General features: G+C 36.4%; 1 pseudogene; it reads right to left on the bottom strand.

Annotated features, from left to right (window-relative positions):
- Nucleotides 1–12897: 12897 nt before the first annotated feature.
- Nucleotides 12898–14017, bottom strand: LOC103125036 (inactive dipeptidyl peptidase 10-like; annotated as a pseudogene).
- Between the last annotated feature and the right edge of the window lie 405 nt (nt 14018–14422).

Below are 14422 nucleotides of genomic sequence, written 5' to 3'. Positions count from 1 at the left end.
CTGTCTCTCTGTCATTGTCTATGATTTTTCTATTAGAAAATTTCAACTGGAATACTGGACAACAATAACAAAGCATAAAGGGTAACTAATTATTCTAAAACAATGAATGACAAAGGGATGATGTAATAGATATAGAAAAATATGCAATTTTGTTTATTTTAATACATCTAAATGTAGTTTACTGGGTAGGAGAGTATTCAAAAAGACCTTCATACCTGAGGCTCCAAAATCTCAAGTTCAGTCCATCACATCGTCATAAAACATTGCTGAACAGTGCTCTCTCTGATCTTTGTCTTTTTCTTTCCCTCTTATTCTATTAAAAACAAAAACCTGAAGAAAAAATATATGTAATTTACTAATGTTTCCTCAGGCCCCTTTTCAATGAACCTCACCCCAATCTAAGCCCCACAGACGGAACTTATCAACCAAATGAACCTACATGATATTTATAGAACACACAAACAGCAACAGCAGAATACACACATATTAGCCAGTCACGAGCTCTCACATAGATCATAGTCTGTGCCTAATGAAAGCACACACTGTGTTATCTGACCACAAGGGAAGTAAATTAGAAGTCAATAGTAGGAAGTGATCTGAACAATGCCCAAATGCAGGAAAATTAAACATACTTCATTTGGAAGATGAGTCAAAGAATAAACCACAAGAAAAATTAGAGAATACTTCAACTGAACCATGAAATAACTGAATTCACATTCAAGTGTTCTCTCCACACTACATACAATGTCATAATGTTTAGATTTTGTGTTTTTTTCTCTTTGTTTAAAGTTACCTCAAATATAGTGCTAAAGAAATGCATAATATTCCTATGTTTAAAAGGCGATGTTGTATCTTATATGATAGAATTCATTCAAGTGTGAATTAACAAACCGAAGATGTGTATTACATAAGACATTCAACTTCAAGGATATAATGAAAGCAATTTTTGTATTTATTGACAGACTGATGAAGATGTGATCAGAGTCCAGCAAATTCTTTCTTTTCTATTGAAGCAATGGTTCAATGGTTGCTAATTAAGAGTTCATAGCAGAACTTTATGTATTGGGCTGTCAGAAAATTCATGACACAGGTTTGCACAGAGAAAAACGTCACAGCTTTTCTGATAATCTAAGATAGCTGTCATGAGAAAAGAGAATTGACTCTCTATTTATGTTCATTCACACACTTCCAAATTGTATACATGTATATGCACAAATACACAAAAAGGCTTTTGAAAGCCACGTGAAATCAGCCAAGTAATAAAAAGGAAAGATGAGAATCCATCTTTTCTAAGTATTATGTACTTTTCTAAGTACATAAGTTCTGTAAAACTTATAAAACAAATGTAAATTCATTTGAATTGCACAACATAGTTGTACAAACAAATGATCAGAAACATTGAGTAACTTTCAAAGACCCTTTAGCTTCTGAGTTGACACAGCAGGGACTAGAAGTATCTAGCTGTCTTTAGAGTTTATATACTGTTTATTGCAGCAAGCTTGCTGTAATAAAACAACATCCAAATTTAGAAACGTTGGCATTCACTCCAAAACGTGAGTTACATTTTGAATAGGAATACAAACTATTAAAAATTTTACTACCTCTCCCCTAATTGACTCTGTATATTCTTACATAACAATTAAAATTTATCTCTAGCTGTGTTTCACCTTATTATCTTTGGATTGAAATCCCATTGAAATCATCTCCTTCTATTCTCTATTCTGTTCTCTAATTTCTCAGTACTTAATACCAGTCTTTAAGTTAGTTTTTTTTTTCTATTTTCTTGCTCAAAAATCAGATTCTGCAGCTGCTTATAATTCCTCAGCAGGTGCCACTGCTAGATAATTATTCCCTATGGGTTTCTAGTACAATTCCACCAGGCTCGTTTATCACATGCAATTACATCTATTCTACTTTATTTTTTTGTTTTGTTTTGTTTTGTTTCTGGTAGACTTACAAGAAACAGCATTATATCAATTTCGAACTAACATCTGTGGATAAAAAGCATTATAACACAAAAGAAATGTCTTCAGGGTGCAGCTCAACATTATGTTTCTTTCTTCAAGGCTCAAATAGCACTACATTCATTGTGTTGTCTTGAAATTTGGGGGTGGGGGGAAAAGAAACAATACTTATTGTACCACAATAAAACTTGATCAAGTATGGTTGTTATTAAAGCCTTAAGTTTGGCAAGAGAGGAAACAAAGAATTGTGTGGTTTCTTATACAGAATTCTTACAATAAAAAAGTAGCTATGGTCTTATTTTTCTTATTTGTTAAGTATACAAATTAGGTAATAAAAGAAACCCCTTAGTGAACTCTCTACCAATAACTCTCATGCATGCTATATACTGTATTTGAGTGTTCTATATTTGGAATGGTGTATAATGACAAATAGAAGCAGATCAGACTTCTCTGTGTATTTGTCAGGTCTAATGCTAAATGTTTCAAGAATAAGTAGTAACAACTTCAGCCTAGTATTCTTATATAAAAGTCTTTAAGAATTGTTTATAAATACTGTGGTTTGTGTGTATGTGTGTATGTGTGTGTGTGAGAGAGGGGGGGAACAGAGAGAGAGATAGAGGGGGCAGGGAGAGAACAAGAGAAAGTGAGAGAGACAGGCTATTTTAAGTTGGTCAGTAAAATTTTCATTTAAGAATAATTGGAAGAACCCTTTTGCATCAGAATGAATTTGTGGTCTTAACTAGGTAACTTACTCATGAAGAAAACTGTTGCTTTGTTTCTTAAAAATGAGATCAGAGTATGATACTACATCATTATTTCACAATCCATGGGACAACTCCAGGATTATCTATGGTACTCCCATGATTCTAGTCCTCACCTACCAGAAGGTATGCAATCTTTGAGGTCAGTTATCCCCTAACATTGAATAAAATATAATCAAGATTAGAAACATTATTCTCTCTTTTTTAAAATTTTAACTGTTATTGGATATAGACAGAGAGAAATTGAAAGGGGATGGGACAATAGAGAGGGAGAGAGACATCTGCAGCTTTACTTTACCAATCATGAAGTTTTCTCCCTGCAGATGTGGACCAGGGGCTTGAACCTGTGCTCTTGAGCATTGTAGTGTGTGCACTTAACCATGTGCACCACTACCTACCCTCTTAGAGAAAAAGACAAAAATTCTAAGGTGCTGACATAAACCAATCTTAGTCTGAATGTGTGAATTGAAAACAACAGGGTGGTTATGAAAAATTCTGTTTCCTATCGCAGTTTGAGGCCAAATAGTTTTAAAGATCAATTCTGGCTGTCTACAATGAAGGCTGGTATTTTGACTTTCAAGTTTGAGAGAAGCTATTATGAATGAAATTATAAAATCAGTTTTCCCGAGTATCTGGAAAAGATAGAAAACTTGAAACAATCTATTTCATCTGTTCATTCATGAGACTTTTGTTTTGTGGTTGGAAGAAAAGAAAGGCTATTTTTATGAAGATTGTTGATCTATAATATATAGCTTTTCTCATACCCAACTATCTTTTAGCATCTGAAGTCAACGGGGAGACCCTAAGAGAAAAGATAAAGAGAATATACATAATGAAATTCTCTGTGTGGGGGGCCATTAAATGAGAGTAAATGATCATGACAAAACACTACTGATATTTCTTTTACATTTGGACAGTTGAGGGTAAAATCATCATACTAGAATTTCTGAAATGTCTCCTTGTAAAATAAAGTGTATCCATATGATAATCACTATAAATAGAACAATACAACTACTTGGAGCAGGTCTAAAGGGAGTATTGATGAAAGAAGTGAGTTTTAAGGACAAGAACATGGAAGACCACCTATTAAAGAGTGTGTGGTGCAACTTCTGGAAGGAATTTGCTGGTAAATTCTGAAAGAACAGAATTCACCCTCTGATGGATCCCCTGTACCAGTAAGTTACTAGGAATTAGGAGTTATTTATATATTTTAATTTTTTATTATCTTTATTTATTGGACAGAGACAGCCATAAATCGAGAGGGAAGGGGGAGATAGAAAGGGAGAGAGACAGAGATACCTGCAGCCCTACTTCACCACTAGGTGGGGACCAAGGACTTGAACCTGGGTCCTTGCACACTATAATGTGTGCGCTTAACCAGGTGTGCCACCACCTGGCCCTAGTATTAGGAAACACTGAATCCTAATCAGTAACAGTTAACACTTAATGACTGAAATTTACTATTAGCATATGCAAACAACATTTGTGATTTGGCAAGACAAGTAAGCCAATGCTTTGGGCATCATCAGAAGAGCCTAAAGTAGAAGAAATTCCCTACATTAATTAAATCATTCATCAATCTAAATAGTAAATTATGTAGACACATAAAATATCTTTGAATTTAATAATGTATTCTCATATGGTAAAGATGATAGTTGTTCATTTAAAATTATACAATGTTGTTAAAATTCGGAGGCTCTTGCTGGCCGGGCTAGCTTCACGGACGGGTAACAGAGACGCATAGACAACCGCTGGGGAGGGAAGCTGTATTTTTTTATTCAGGAACAACGATTTATAAACTAAGACAAACTAATCACCAAACAGAACTCTGCTGTCTCTTTGCAGCGGCGCAGGCACTCTCCCTTACTCTCGAACTCAGGAACCCCCTCCAACTCTCCAACTCTGCAACTCTGGAACTCTGGCAGGGTTCCTTGGGGCGAGACCAAGCGGGCCAGCGAAACTAACGGGACTGATCCAGTTCTCTTGGCGGGGGAGAACTAGAACCCAATATAAAGCATACAACAATACACAATTTTACATTGTAGCTATATGTTACTTTTCCTGACTTCTCTTGTTTTATTGGATAAAGACAGCCAGAAATTGAGAGAAGGAGGAAAGCTAGAGAGGGAGAGAGACAGAGAGACACCTGCAGAACCTGCTTCACCATTCGAAAAGCTTGCCCCTGCAGGTGAGAACTGATGGCTTGGACCTGGGTCCTTATGCCCTGTAGCATGAGAGCTCAACCAGGTGTGCCACTACTCGGTCCCTGCCTTCTCTATTTTTATCATCATAATAATTTGCAGTTCTCTGTCTCATATATTTTATAACACAGTGTAATGCATAAATATACTCTTTATTTTATTTTATTGACTTTTATGTATATATCCTTTCAATATTTTGGGTTTTTTGGCCCCTGGGCTTGGTGCCGAAAATACAAAATCCACAGCTTTTGGAGGTCTTTCTTTCTTTCTTTCTTTCTTTTTTTCTTCTTTCTTTCTTTCTCTCTTTCTTTCTTTTCTTCCTTTCTTTTCTTCACTAGGACAGAGAGAAATTGAGAGGGGAGGGGAGGGAGAGAGAGATAGAGACAGAGACAGAGAGACAGAGAGACCTGCATACCTGCTCTAATGCTTGTGAAGCGACCTCCCTGCAGATGTGGAGCCAAAGGCTCAAACTGGGATCCTTGTGCAGGTCTTTTTACTTCCTACCATGTGCACTTAACCTGGTGAGCTGCTGTCTGACCCCATACTGTTTAATTTTCAATCTTATATTCTTACTAGTAAAGCTGAATTGTATTTTGACAAGGCAGATTCCTAGTGATTTTCAACAGTATAAAACTGAAGTGTTCCCACCCACCCCCACACCCCCCACCAGCCCAGGAAGCTGCATGTGTTTTCCTCTAAGTATTTGATTGTTTCTGGTCTAACATACACTCCTAGTAAAGTGTAGTCATATAAATCACTAGTTAATTAATTAGAGAGGGGGAAAATTACTTGTACGTCTCGAAGTTTTTAAAAGACAGTCTTTTTAATATATAGGCTGTGTATTTGATATGCAGACTCTCTCAAAAGCCTAAACCAAGTAGATCAGAAGCAACCAATGGCACAGCTATATACAAGATGCTAGGTACTATACAGCAAACCCTAACAAAAGGACTTTTCAAAGTTAACCCAAATACCAAATAATGGGATGATAACATTAACTACCCATTGTCTTTTTGAACCCTAAGACAGCAGGAACCTCACATCTCCACTATAGAGCCTATATTTCCCCCAGTCCTGGAACCTTAGGATAGGTCCCACTTTCCCACATGCCTCTCCCAATCCATATCAAACAATATTGCATCTGTCGATTGCAACCTAATCAACTCAGCAATTGCCACCTCAACATGCTTCAGCTCAGACTGTGTCCAGAGACTTCAGGAGTGGAATGACAACCCTTCAGCTTCATTACTTGGGTGAGACCTTTCCTTTCATAGTATTCTCTAATTTTACCCCAGGTGGTTCACTTTCTAACAAAGTCCCAAAACCTAGATATAGTCCAGGTTCTGTGAGAGAGAGCATATGTTCACAAGTATCCATAAACTACTGCAAAATATATACCTGAAAGCCGAAGTAGACGAGAGTTTGCAGTGAGTAACCCCCCAACACCTCCTCTCCACTATTTCAACCTTTGGGTCCATGACTGTTCAACAAATTGTTTGACTTTGTATGTTAACTCTCTTTTCAGCCACCAGATTCCAGATGCTATCAAGATGCCAGCCAGGATTCCCTGGACTGAAGTCCCCACCAATGTGCCCTGGAACTCCGCTTCCCCAGAGACCCACCCAACTAGGGAAAAAGAGAGGCACACTGGGAGTATGGACCGACCAGTCAACGTCCATGTTCAGCGGGGAAGCAATTACAGAAGCCAGACCTTCTACCTTCTGCAACCCACAAGGACCCTGGGTCCAGGTTCTCAGAGGGATAGAGAATGGGAAAGCTATCAGGGGAGGAGATGGGATATGGAGATTGGGTAGTGGGAATTGTGTGGAGTTGTTCTTCTCCTACCCTATGTTTTTTTTTAATTTATCCTTTCTTAAATAAAAAATAAATTAAAAAAAAACTGAAGTGCTGTAATTGCATACATGGATACTTACAAGTTATCTTTGCCACTTGCTAGTAACTACTACAGATTCTGGTCCATATTTATATGATGACTTAAAAAGTCAGTATCAATCTGGAATGTATAATTCATCCCTCCTTTTAAGTGCATTATATTTATATTAATATGTACTTGGGCTACACAAACCAAACAAGGTACACATACATACATTCACCATATTTACAAAAAGAATTTTCTCAGGAAGAAAAGGTGAACTATTATTACATTAATGAATGGGTTAATAAACATAGAATGGAATGATAACTTATATGAATTATTTTTTTTCTAAGATTATTTATTGTGTGAAAGAAAGTATGATTAAAAGACATAGAAAATAATAGAGAGATGGGGCTGGGTGGTGGCACACTTGGTTAAGTGAACACATTACAGTGCTCTGGTACCTGAGTTCAAATCCCTGGTGCCCACCTGTAGGGGGAAAGCTTCACAAGTGGTGAAGCAGTGTTGTAGGTGTCTCTCTGTCTCTCACTCTCTGTACCCTTTACCTCTAACTTGCTCTCTGTTAAAGGAAATAAAAAAGAAAAAAGGAAGGAAGGAAGGAAGGAAGAAAGAAAGAGAGAGAGAGAGAGTGAGAGAGAGAGAGAGAGAGAGAGAGAGAAATTGACAGAGAGACCAGGGCACTACTTCAACACATGTGGTATAAGGGGTCAAACACACCACATGTGTTGAAGCACCACTTGTGAAGCTTTCCCCCTACAGGTGGGCAGCGGCAGACCTGATAGTGCACACATATTACAATACAAAAGCCCCGCCCCTACCTTCAAGGTGGAAACAATGAGCAGTGAGGCAGAACTGCAGGTGTCTTTCTTTCTCTGTCTCCTCTTTCCCTCTCAATTTCTCTATTTCTATCCAAAATACATAAATCGACCAATCAGTTAACTTAGAAAAGCAGTTTCCCACACATAGAGCAACCTCCTCAGTTACAATGTAAATTTTAATTAAATTTTATTTATTTATTATTGGATAGAGACAGAAATCTGTGAGATGGGGTAGGCAGAGAGCGAGAGACACAGAAAGACGACACCTGCAGTTCTACTTCACCACTAGTGAAGATTTCCCTCTGTAGGTGGGAACCAGGGGCTTGAACCCAGGTCTTTCTACACTTTAATAATGTGTGCGCTTAACTAGGTGTGCCACCATACGGCCCCTACAATGCACTTTTTAGTTATCAACTGTGTCGGCTAACAAATTACAAAGCATTTACTAATATGTATTACACACATCCCAAGTGGTCTGTGATAATCCTAGTAGACTAATAGCTATTATAATCATGAGCTACTACAATAAAATAATCCGTTATAAAAAATATGGAGTCAGATATTTCACTGGGTAGGGCAGGGTGTGTTATTTGCCATGTACATGAGCCAAGTCTGGACCCTGACAACACACGAGAAGTGCTATGGCACTGAAAGTTTAGGTGCTGTGGTACACATTCCCTCTGTGTATCTCCTTGTCTCTATCTTAGTGAAAGAGCAGCTTGGAATCTGTAAAGTAGCACATGTGAAGCCTCAACTCCAATTATTATGATTTTTGAATGGATAATATTAAGAAATGTGTACAGCAAACTGAATTTTTTAAAGACTCAGGTAAAATAATTTGATATTTGTGACTGAAGGAAGTAACACAGCTGAGGAGCCTATGACTTGCATGGCCCAAGCTCACAGATCAATCCTTGGATCCCTGTGTAGCAGACTGTTGCTCTGACTTCACTCTCTCACACTCATATGAGACTCTATCTCATGTGAATAAATAATATAATTTTTTTAAAAAAGGAATTAAAATAAAGTGCCTGATCACTGCTGAGTACATGTCGGCTAAATATTTAATGTTTATTTATCTAAAACCCGTATAATTTTAAAAATTCTAGAACATCTCATAGTGAAGAAAAATATACTTTAGAATTAAAAATGAGTAACTTATGTGCATGTTGGCTTATGACTTTTGTTAAATTTAGTTTGCACTAAAAATGTTTATTGCTTCTGGTCACAAAGTCAAACTAAAATTGTTTGGATATAAACAAAATGAGGTACCTATTTCCTATTCTCTAACTAAAATATCAACCCTGTGTTTCAAAAAAGAATCAAAGTTTTCCAATACTAAGTTCTAAAAGTGGTCTTCTCTCTGGATACTTACTGGAATGACAAGGATCTGGGTAATGGAAGCTGCCTTCAAACAGCAGCTTCTCAGCAATTCTGGAAGCATCCTTCATATGTCGACTTATTAAATCTACCCTTAATAAAAGCCAAGGGCAAAAAATAAAATGTGGTGTGATAAAGGGATATCTGCAAACATTTTGGCAGAAGTTTGAGTCAGTTAGGTAAGCATTTTTTAATCCAATGTGATCAAACAGTGAAATTTACAGTAATTTAAAGTGTGATGGATAGTTGAGCTCTGTGCTTGGACTACCTTTCCCGAATATCAGTTTTATCCTTTGCATCATTTAGAAAAAAAACTTAAGTTTATATACTTTGATACGAATCAAAAGCATGAAATCATGGACTTCTCAAATAGTAGCTTAAGCATTTTACAATAGATGCAGAACAGTATGTTTTATACACTCTACAAATTTGAGGGCTACAGAGAAGAGGACCAAAATTTTTCTGAGTTAGTTTGAGATCTAGATCACTTTGAAATTCACCCCAGTGAGGTGACAGATCACATAATGTACAAAATTACCTAAATTAAACACTAGCCTTAAAGTAGCTCCAAGAAAGTTTTCTATTACTCATAACACTGTGATCTGAAAGGAAATTCTATTTATTATTTATGATCCCACCATTTTATTATATTTGCAAGACAGAAAACCTAATAAAATTTAGTTTTCTAATTTCCTCTCTTACCTACTTCTAATCTATATTCATGGTGCAACAAATTTCTCTCTCTCTCTTTCTCTCTCTCTCTCTCTCTTTCTCCCTCTCTCTCTATCTTCTGCAGACAAAGGCAGAGTTTAAGTCAGTGAGCTTTGTGCCACATGCGCTTAACCCACTGCACTACCACCAGACTCCCTGGGCTCTCAATTCTATTCCACTGGTTAGTGTGTCTATTCATGTTCCAGTATCAAGCAGTTTTGATGACAGTGTCCCTGTAGTACAATTTGAGGTCTGGGAGTGTGATGCCTCCATTTCTGTTCTTTCTTCTCAAGATTGTTTTGGAAATTCTAGGTCCTTTCTGGTTCCAGATAAACATGTGTAGCATTGTTCTATTCTCCTAAAAAATGTGATTGGGCCTGGTCTAAGCTTTTTTTATGTTTATTTATTTATTTATTCCCTTTTGTTGTCCTTGTTGTTTTTATTGTAGTCATTATTGTTGTTGTTATCGATGTTTTTGTTGTTGGATAGGACAGAGAGAAATGCAGAGAGGAGGGGGAGACAGAGAGGGAGAGAGAAAGATAGACACCTGCAGACTTGCTTCACTGCTTGTGAAGCAACTCCCCTACATATGGGGAGTCGAGGGCTCAAACCGGGATACTTACACAGGTCTTGGGCTTTGCGCCACTTGACACTTAACCAGTTACTCCCTGGTCTAAGTTTTTAAGAGAGATAACATATCAAAGACTCAGTCTATGGTCTGTGCATTAAAAGATTTGAGACTTTCGATCAATTTTCCCTCTCATATCAGTTAAATAATTAAAATTAATGTCAATTATTATTACTATATTAATATATATTATATAATAAAATAAATTGATATTGGTAATTAATTAAATGATTAATATAAATTGAATAAATAGTGACTACAGATTGAAAGGATTGTACATAAACACCATTCCCACCACCAAAAGACTGTGTCCCATTGCCACTCCCCCTCCCCCGCCCAACCCATGGCAAATAGAATTTATATAGCAATGCAATATAGAAATTTGGTATTTTATGCTGTTTAATTTTATACCTTTGTAATTATAGAAATTACTTTATAATGTAGCTGTTTTATAAGTGTTATTTAACTACTGTCTTCCTTTATGTTACTAATAAAAACTGGAGGTCAACCTAATATGCAAATGGTGATCATTAGTGTCTTTCATGGGCGAATGTTTATGTTTGGGATTTCAGGTCTCTGAACAAAGTTTTAAAATCTATATTTCCTTTTAGGTTAGCACAGTCTTCTGTTGTTGGGAGAGCTGTCAATCTCTTCTTAAACATTCATGGCCTTTGGAGAAAAGCATAAACCAAAAGAGAATAGCAGTAATAGAAAATCTCTGAAGCTGATTACGGAAGAGACTGAGTCGTAGTCAAAGGTAAATTTCCAAAAGGATCCGATTAACATTGCTCTATCAAGTAAGAAACAGAAAATATGTCATTAATTTTATGGTGTACCTGCTTTTCCATAAGTTGAACTTCCTCCCACACTAATTAACCACTAGACATTTTATAAGCAATCGTAGTGCGGAAACAGTAAAAGATGAATTGCACTTATGAAGTAATTGACAAATGCTATACTGGACATTTTAAGCAATAATACTGTGCATCCTAATACCGGAAAGAAAGGCACAAGTACTACCATTTGACAAGTCATTAGTTAAACTCAGACCTCAGCATCAAATGATAGAGATTCCAGGCTCAAATGAACCTATAGACTAGGTAGTTGGTCCTAGTGCAAAAGATGAGAAAATACTTAGTGTTTTTTCTTTGGCATTATCAAAATATATCTGGTGTTATCTCAGATGAATTCCCTAGTTATTTTATTTCTTCTGACAGTCAAGTCAGAGCTGACAAACCAAGGCAGTACTCAAGGAAAATGAATTACTGAAATGTCTTGAAAGTTTGCTTTGCTTCTTACAGCTGTTTTCAAAGTTGCTTGCAGCATGTATATTAGAGCTTATTTTGCATGGGCTTGATTTTATTAAAAAATAAATTATCAAAAGATAATAAATCATAAATTTAAAAAATTGTGTTGTAAGCGATAATGACAAGGGATTTGGAAATATTTGTGATTTCTTACTGCAAGCATATTCACTTGCTAATAGTATGTGTCACAGTCAGGATATATGGCACCAAATTGTTTCTTTCTTTAAGACTGAAATCCCACCAGATATTTGTTACTGTTAAATTTGATGTGAATAAGATAGTTTGGATTCCAGTGGTACATTCATACCTCATAATTAGAGCACAGAACTTCATATATATAGTCTTAGGCACAATATCCAGCCTCAAAAATGTCAGGCTGCAAAGATTTCTGATTAAATCATATTCAAAAGATTTGTAAATATTGTTTTTAATAGTAAATGGCATGTGTGGTGGGTGTTGTTCTGCTTCTAATTCTGCTTCTAAGATCCCTTCTGTTTTGATCATGATGTTAGGTTTGCTTGCATTGCTTAATGCTGTGGTCTATTTACATAATCACTGCTTTACCTGAGTCCCGCCCTGCCTACAGGGCATTGGTTTAATACCCACTGGTTATATGGAAGCTTGATACTTTGGAACATGTGTGCTTTTTTCCTTCTCCCCACCCCCTATCCTATGTACTTCCTCTTCCCACCTGACACTTCTGCCTCAGGAGATATAAAGGAGAGGATTTTCTAGTGAATACAGATTAGATTGGTTGCACTGCATTACCGCTCATCAATAAAGATTGAGCTGCATTCCAGCTCAGCCATGAGTCCCTGGTCATCTGTCTCCTGCCTGAGAAGCCAGGCATATTGGCACCCGAACAGGGACTGTAGTCTGATAATTCATGCACTATATGCAAAAGTGATGGTGGTGGCTGAAATTAAAATGAAAGCAATTTGTTACAGAATAAATTGGGGGATAACAGAAGAAAACATGCACTATTCCTACTTGAATGCAAAATGACTTTTCTTTCAGGAAACTAACTCTTAGACCTTCCTTACACAAAGAAACAGGTTCTGCACCCTTCGCAACATGGTAATCTTGGACGTCTATAGTCAAATTCTAGGTCATAGTCTCTGAGTGTGCAATCCTAGTGTCATCTCCTCAAGCTGCCCTTGAAATTCTAGAGCATCTACAATGTTCCAGTCACTTGGTTAGGTTTCATTGAACCTCAATATTCCCTTCAGTTCTATATAAATAGGGTCCATTATTCATCTTCTTCTGGCTCCAGTGGTAACAGGGATAACTCTTCCTTTAAACAATCACCGAAAAACCTAAGGATTGTGTTGTAAAGATGGTATTTGCTTTTCTCAGATATATTATGACCTTCATCTGGGTAGATCTGCATAGTATAATTTACTCCAGATTTTATTAGATGTTTGATTAATTCTTCTGAATGCTGGAAATGAAATTTTGTATCTGCAGTGCCATGAATGATTAATATGTTTTCTTCTTTCAGGCCATGGATGTTATGTAGCACACTGGATGCCTAGTAAGTGCTTTCTTCTTTAGATGACATACCTAGGTATTTTTCAGAGAAAGCTGAAGCATACAACTTCAAGTCTGTGATAGGTGCAATCACTGATCCACATTTAAAAACTTTTCATCTGATTTTAAGATCATTGATGCAATATATCCACCATACCTCTTTCTAAAAAATCTTAATCTTTTGGAGTCAATGTATGGCTGTTTCAGTAAAAATTTTATGGCTGATATTTGGTCCTTTACTTCCACTGAACCTAACCTTCTATGAATCTCCTGCAAAAAAGCCCCTGGAATCCACTCCCTCTGCCATCAAATCTGGCTATGATGACATTATATGTGTCAAAAAGTACTGAATCCCAATCAACACTAAACTTCTCTGTAGTCAATTGGCATCCTGGTTCTTCATCCATTATCAATAGAAGATCATACTGGTTTCGGTCCGTAAAATCTTTGGGAAAGGACAACTGTAAAGAAGTTCATAATCATCAATATGAAGTATTTTAATTTCTGACTTTGACATCTTCTTCTTCAGGAGAGCTTCCCTCAGCATGGAATTGCTTTCCAATACAAAATATTTTGATTGGTTGTCTGTACTATGTCAGCTATTCAAAAAATTATTATTGCATTCATTCAAAATTATATAAAATATGTTAGATACAGAAGAGTCAAGATACTAAAATGAAAATAGTAACGACACTGGGGCAAGAAAAATAGTTCACCTCAGTAGCAGTTTTGGTTTGAAACATGCATCTTCAAAGTCTGAGTAGCTCATGCCATTGAATATGCAATAATCTAAACTTGAGCAAATCATGTTACCATTCATCCTCGAAATTACTTAGACCTATTTCAATATAGAATAGGAGATACATTGTACTAGTCACATATAGTCACATATTGCATTCTCATTTTCCAGAAGCAAATTATGAATCTCACAGTTTCAAAATACATGAAAGTTTATGTATAAAATAAGGAGTAACAGATAAAATGATGAAAAATAATTACAGAATATCTAGTTACAATAAATCAGTAAGGCTAAAAGTGAACCTGAGTTCGTAATGTTTATTTTTTTAAAAGATTTTAACTATTTATTAATGAGAAAGATAGGAGAAGAGAGGGTGAAAGAACAAGACATCATTCTGGTATATATGCTGCTGGGGACTGAACCGGGATCTCATGATTGAGAGTCCAATGCCTTATCCACTGTGCCACCTTCCAGAACACAGAGTTC

Source organism: Erinaceus europaeus, chromosome 2 (assembly GCF_950295315.1).
Source record: "Erinaceus europaeus chromosome 2, mEriEur2.1, whole genome shotgun sequence".
Classification (NCBI taxonomy): Eukaryota; Metazoa; Chordata; class Mammalia; order Eulipotyphla; family Erinaceidae; genus Erinaceus; species Erinaceus europaeus.
This window is presented reverse-complemented; position numbering and strand designations above follow the sequence as displayed.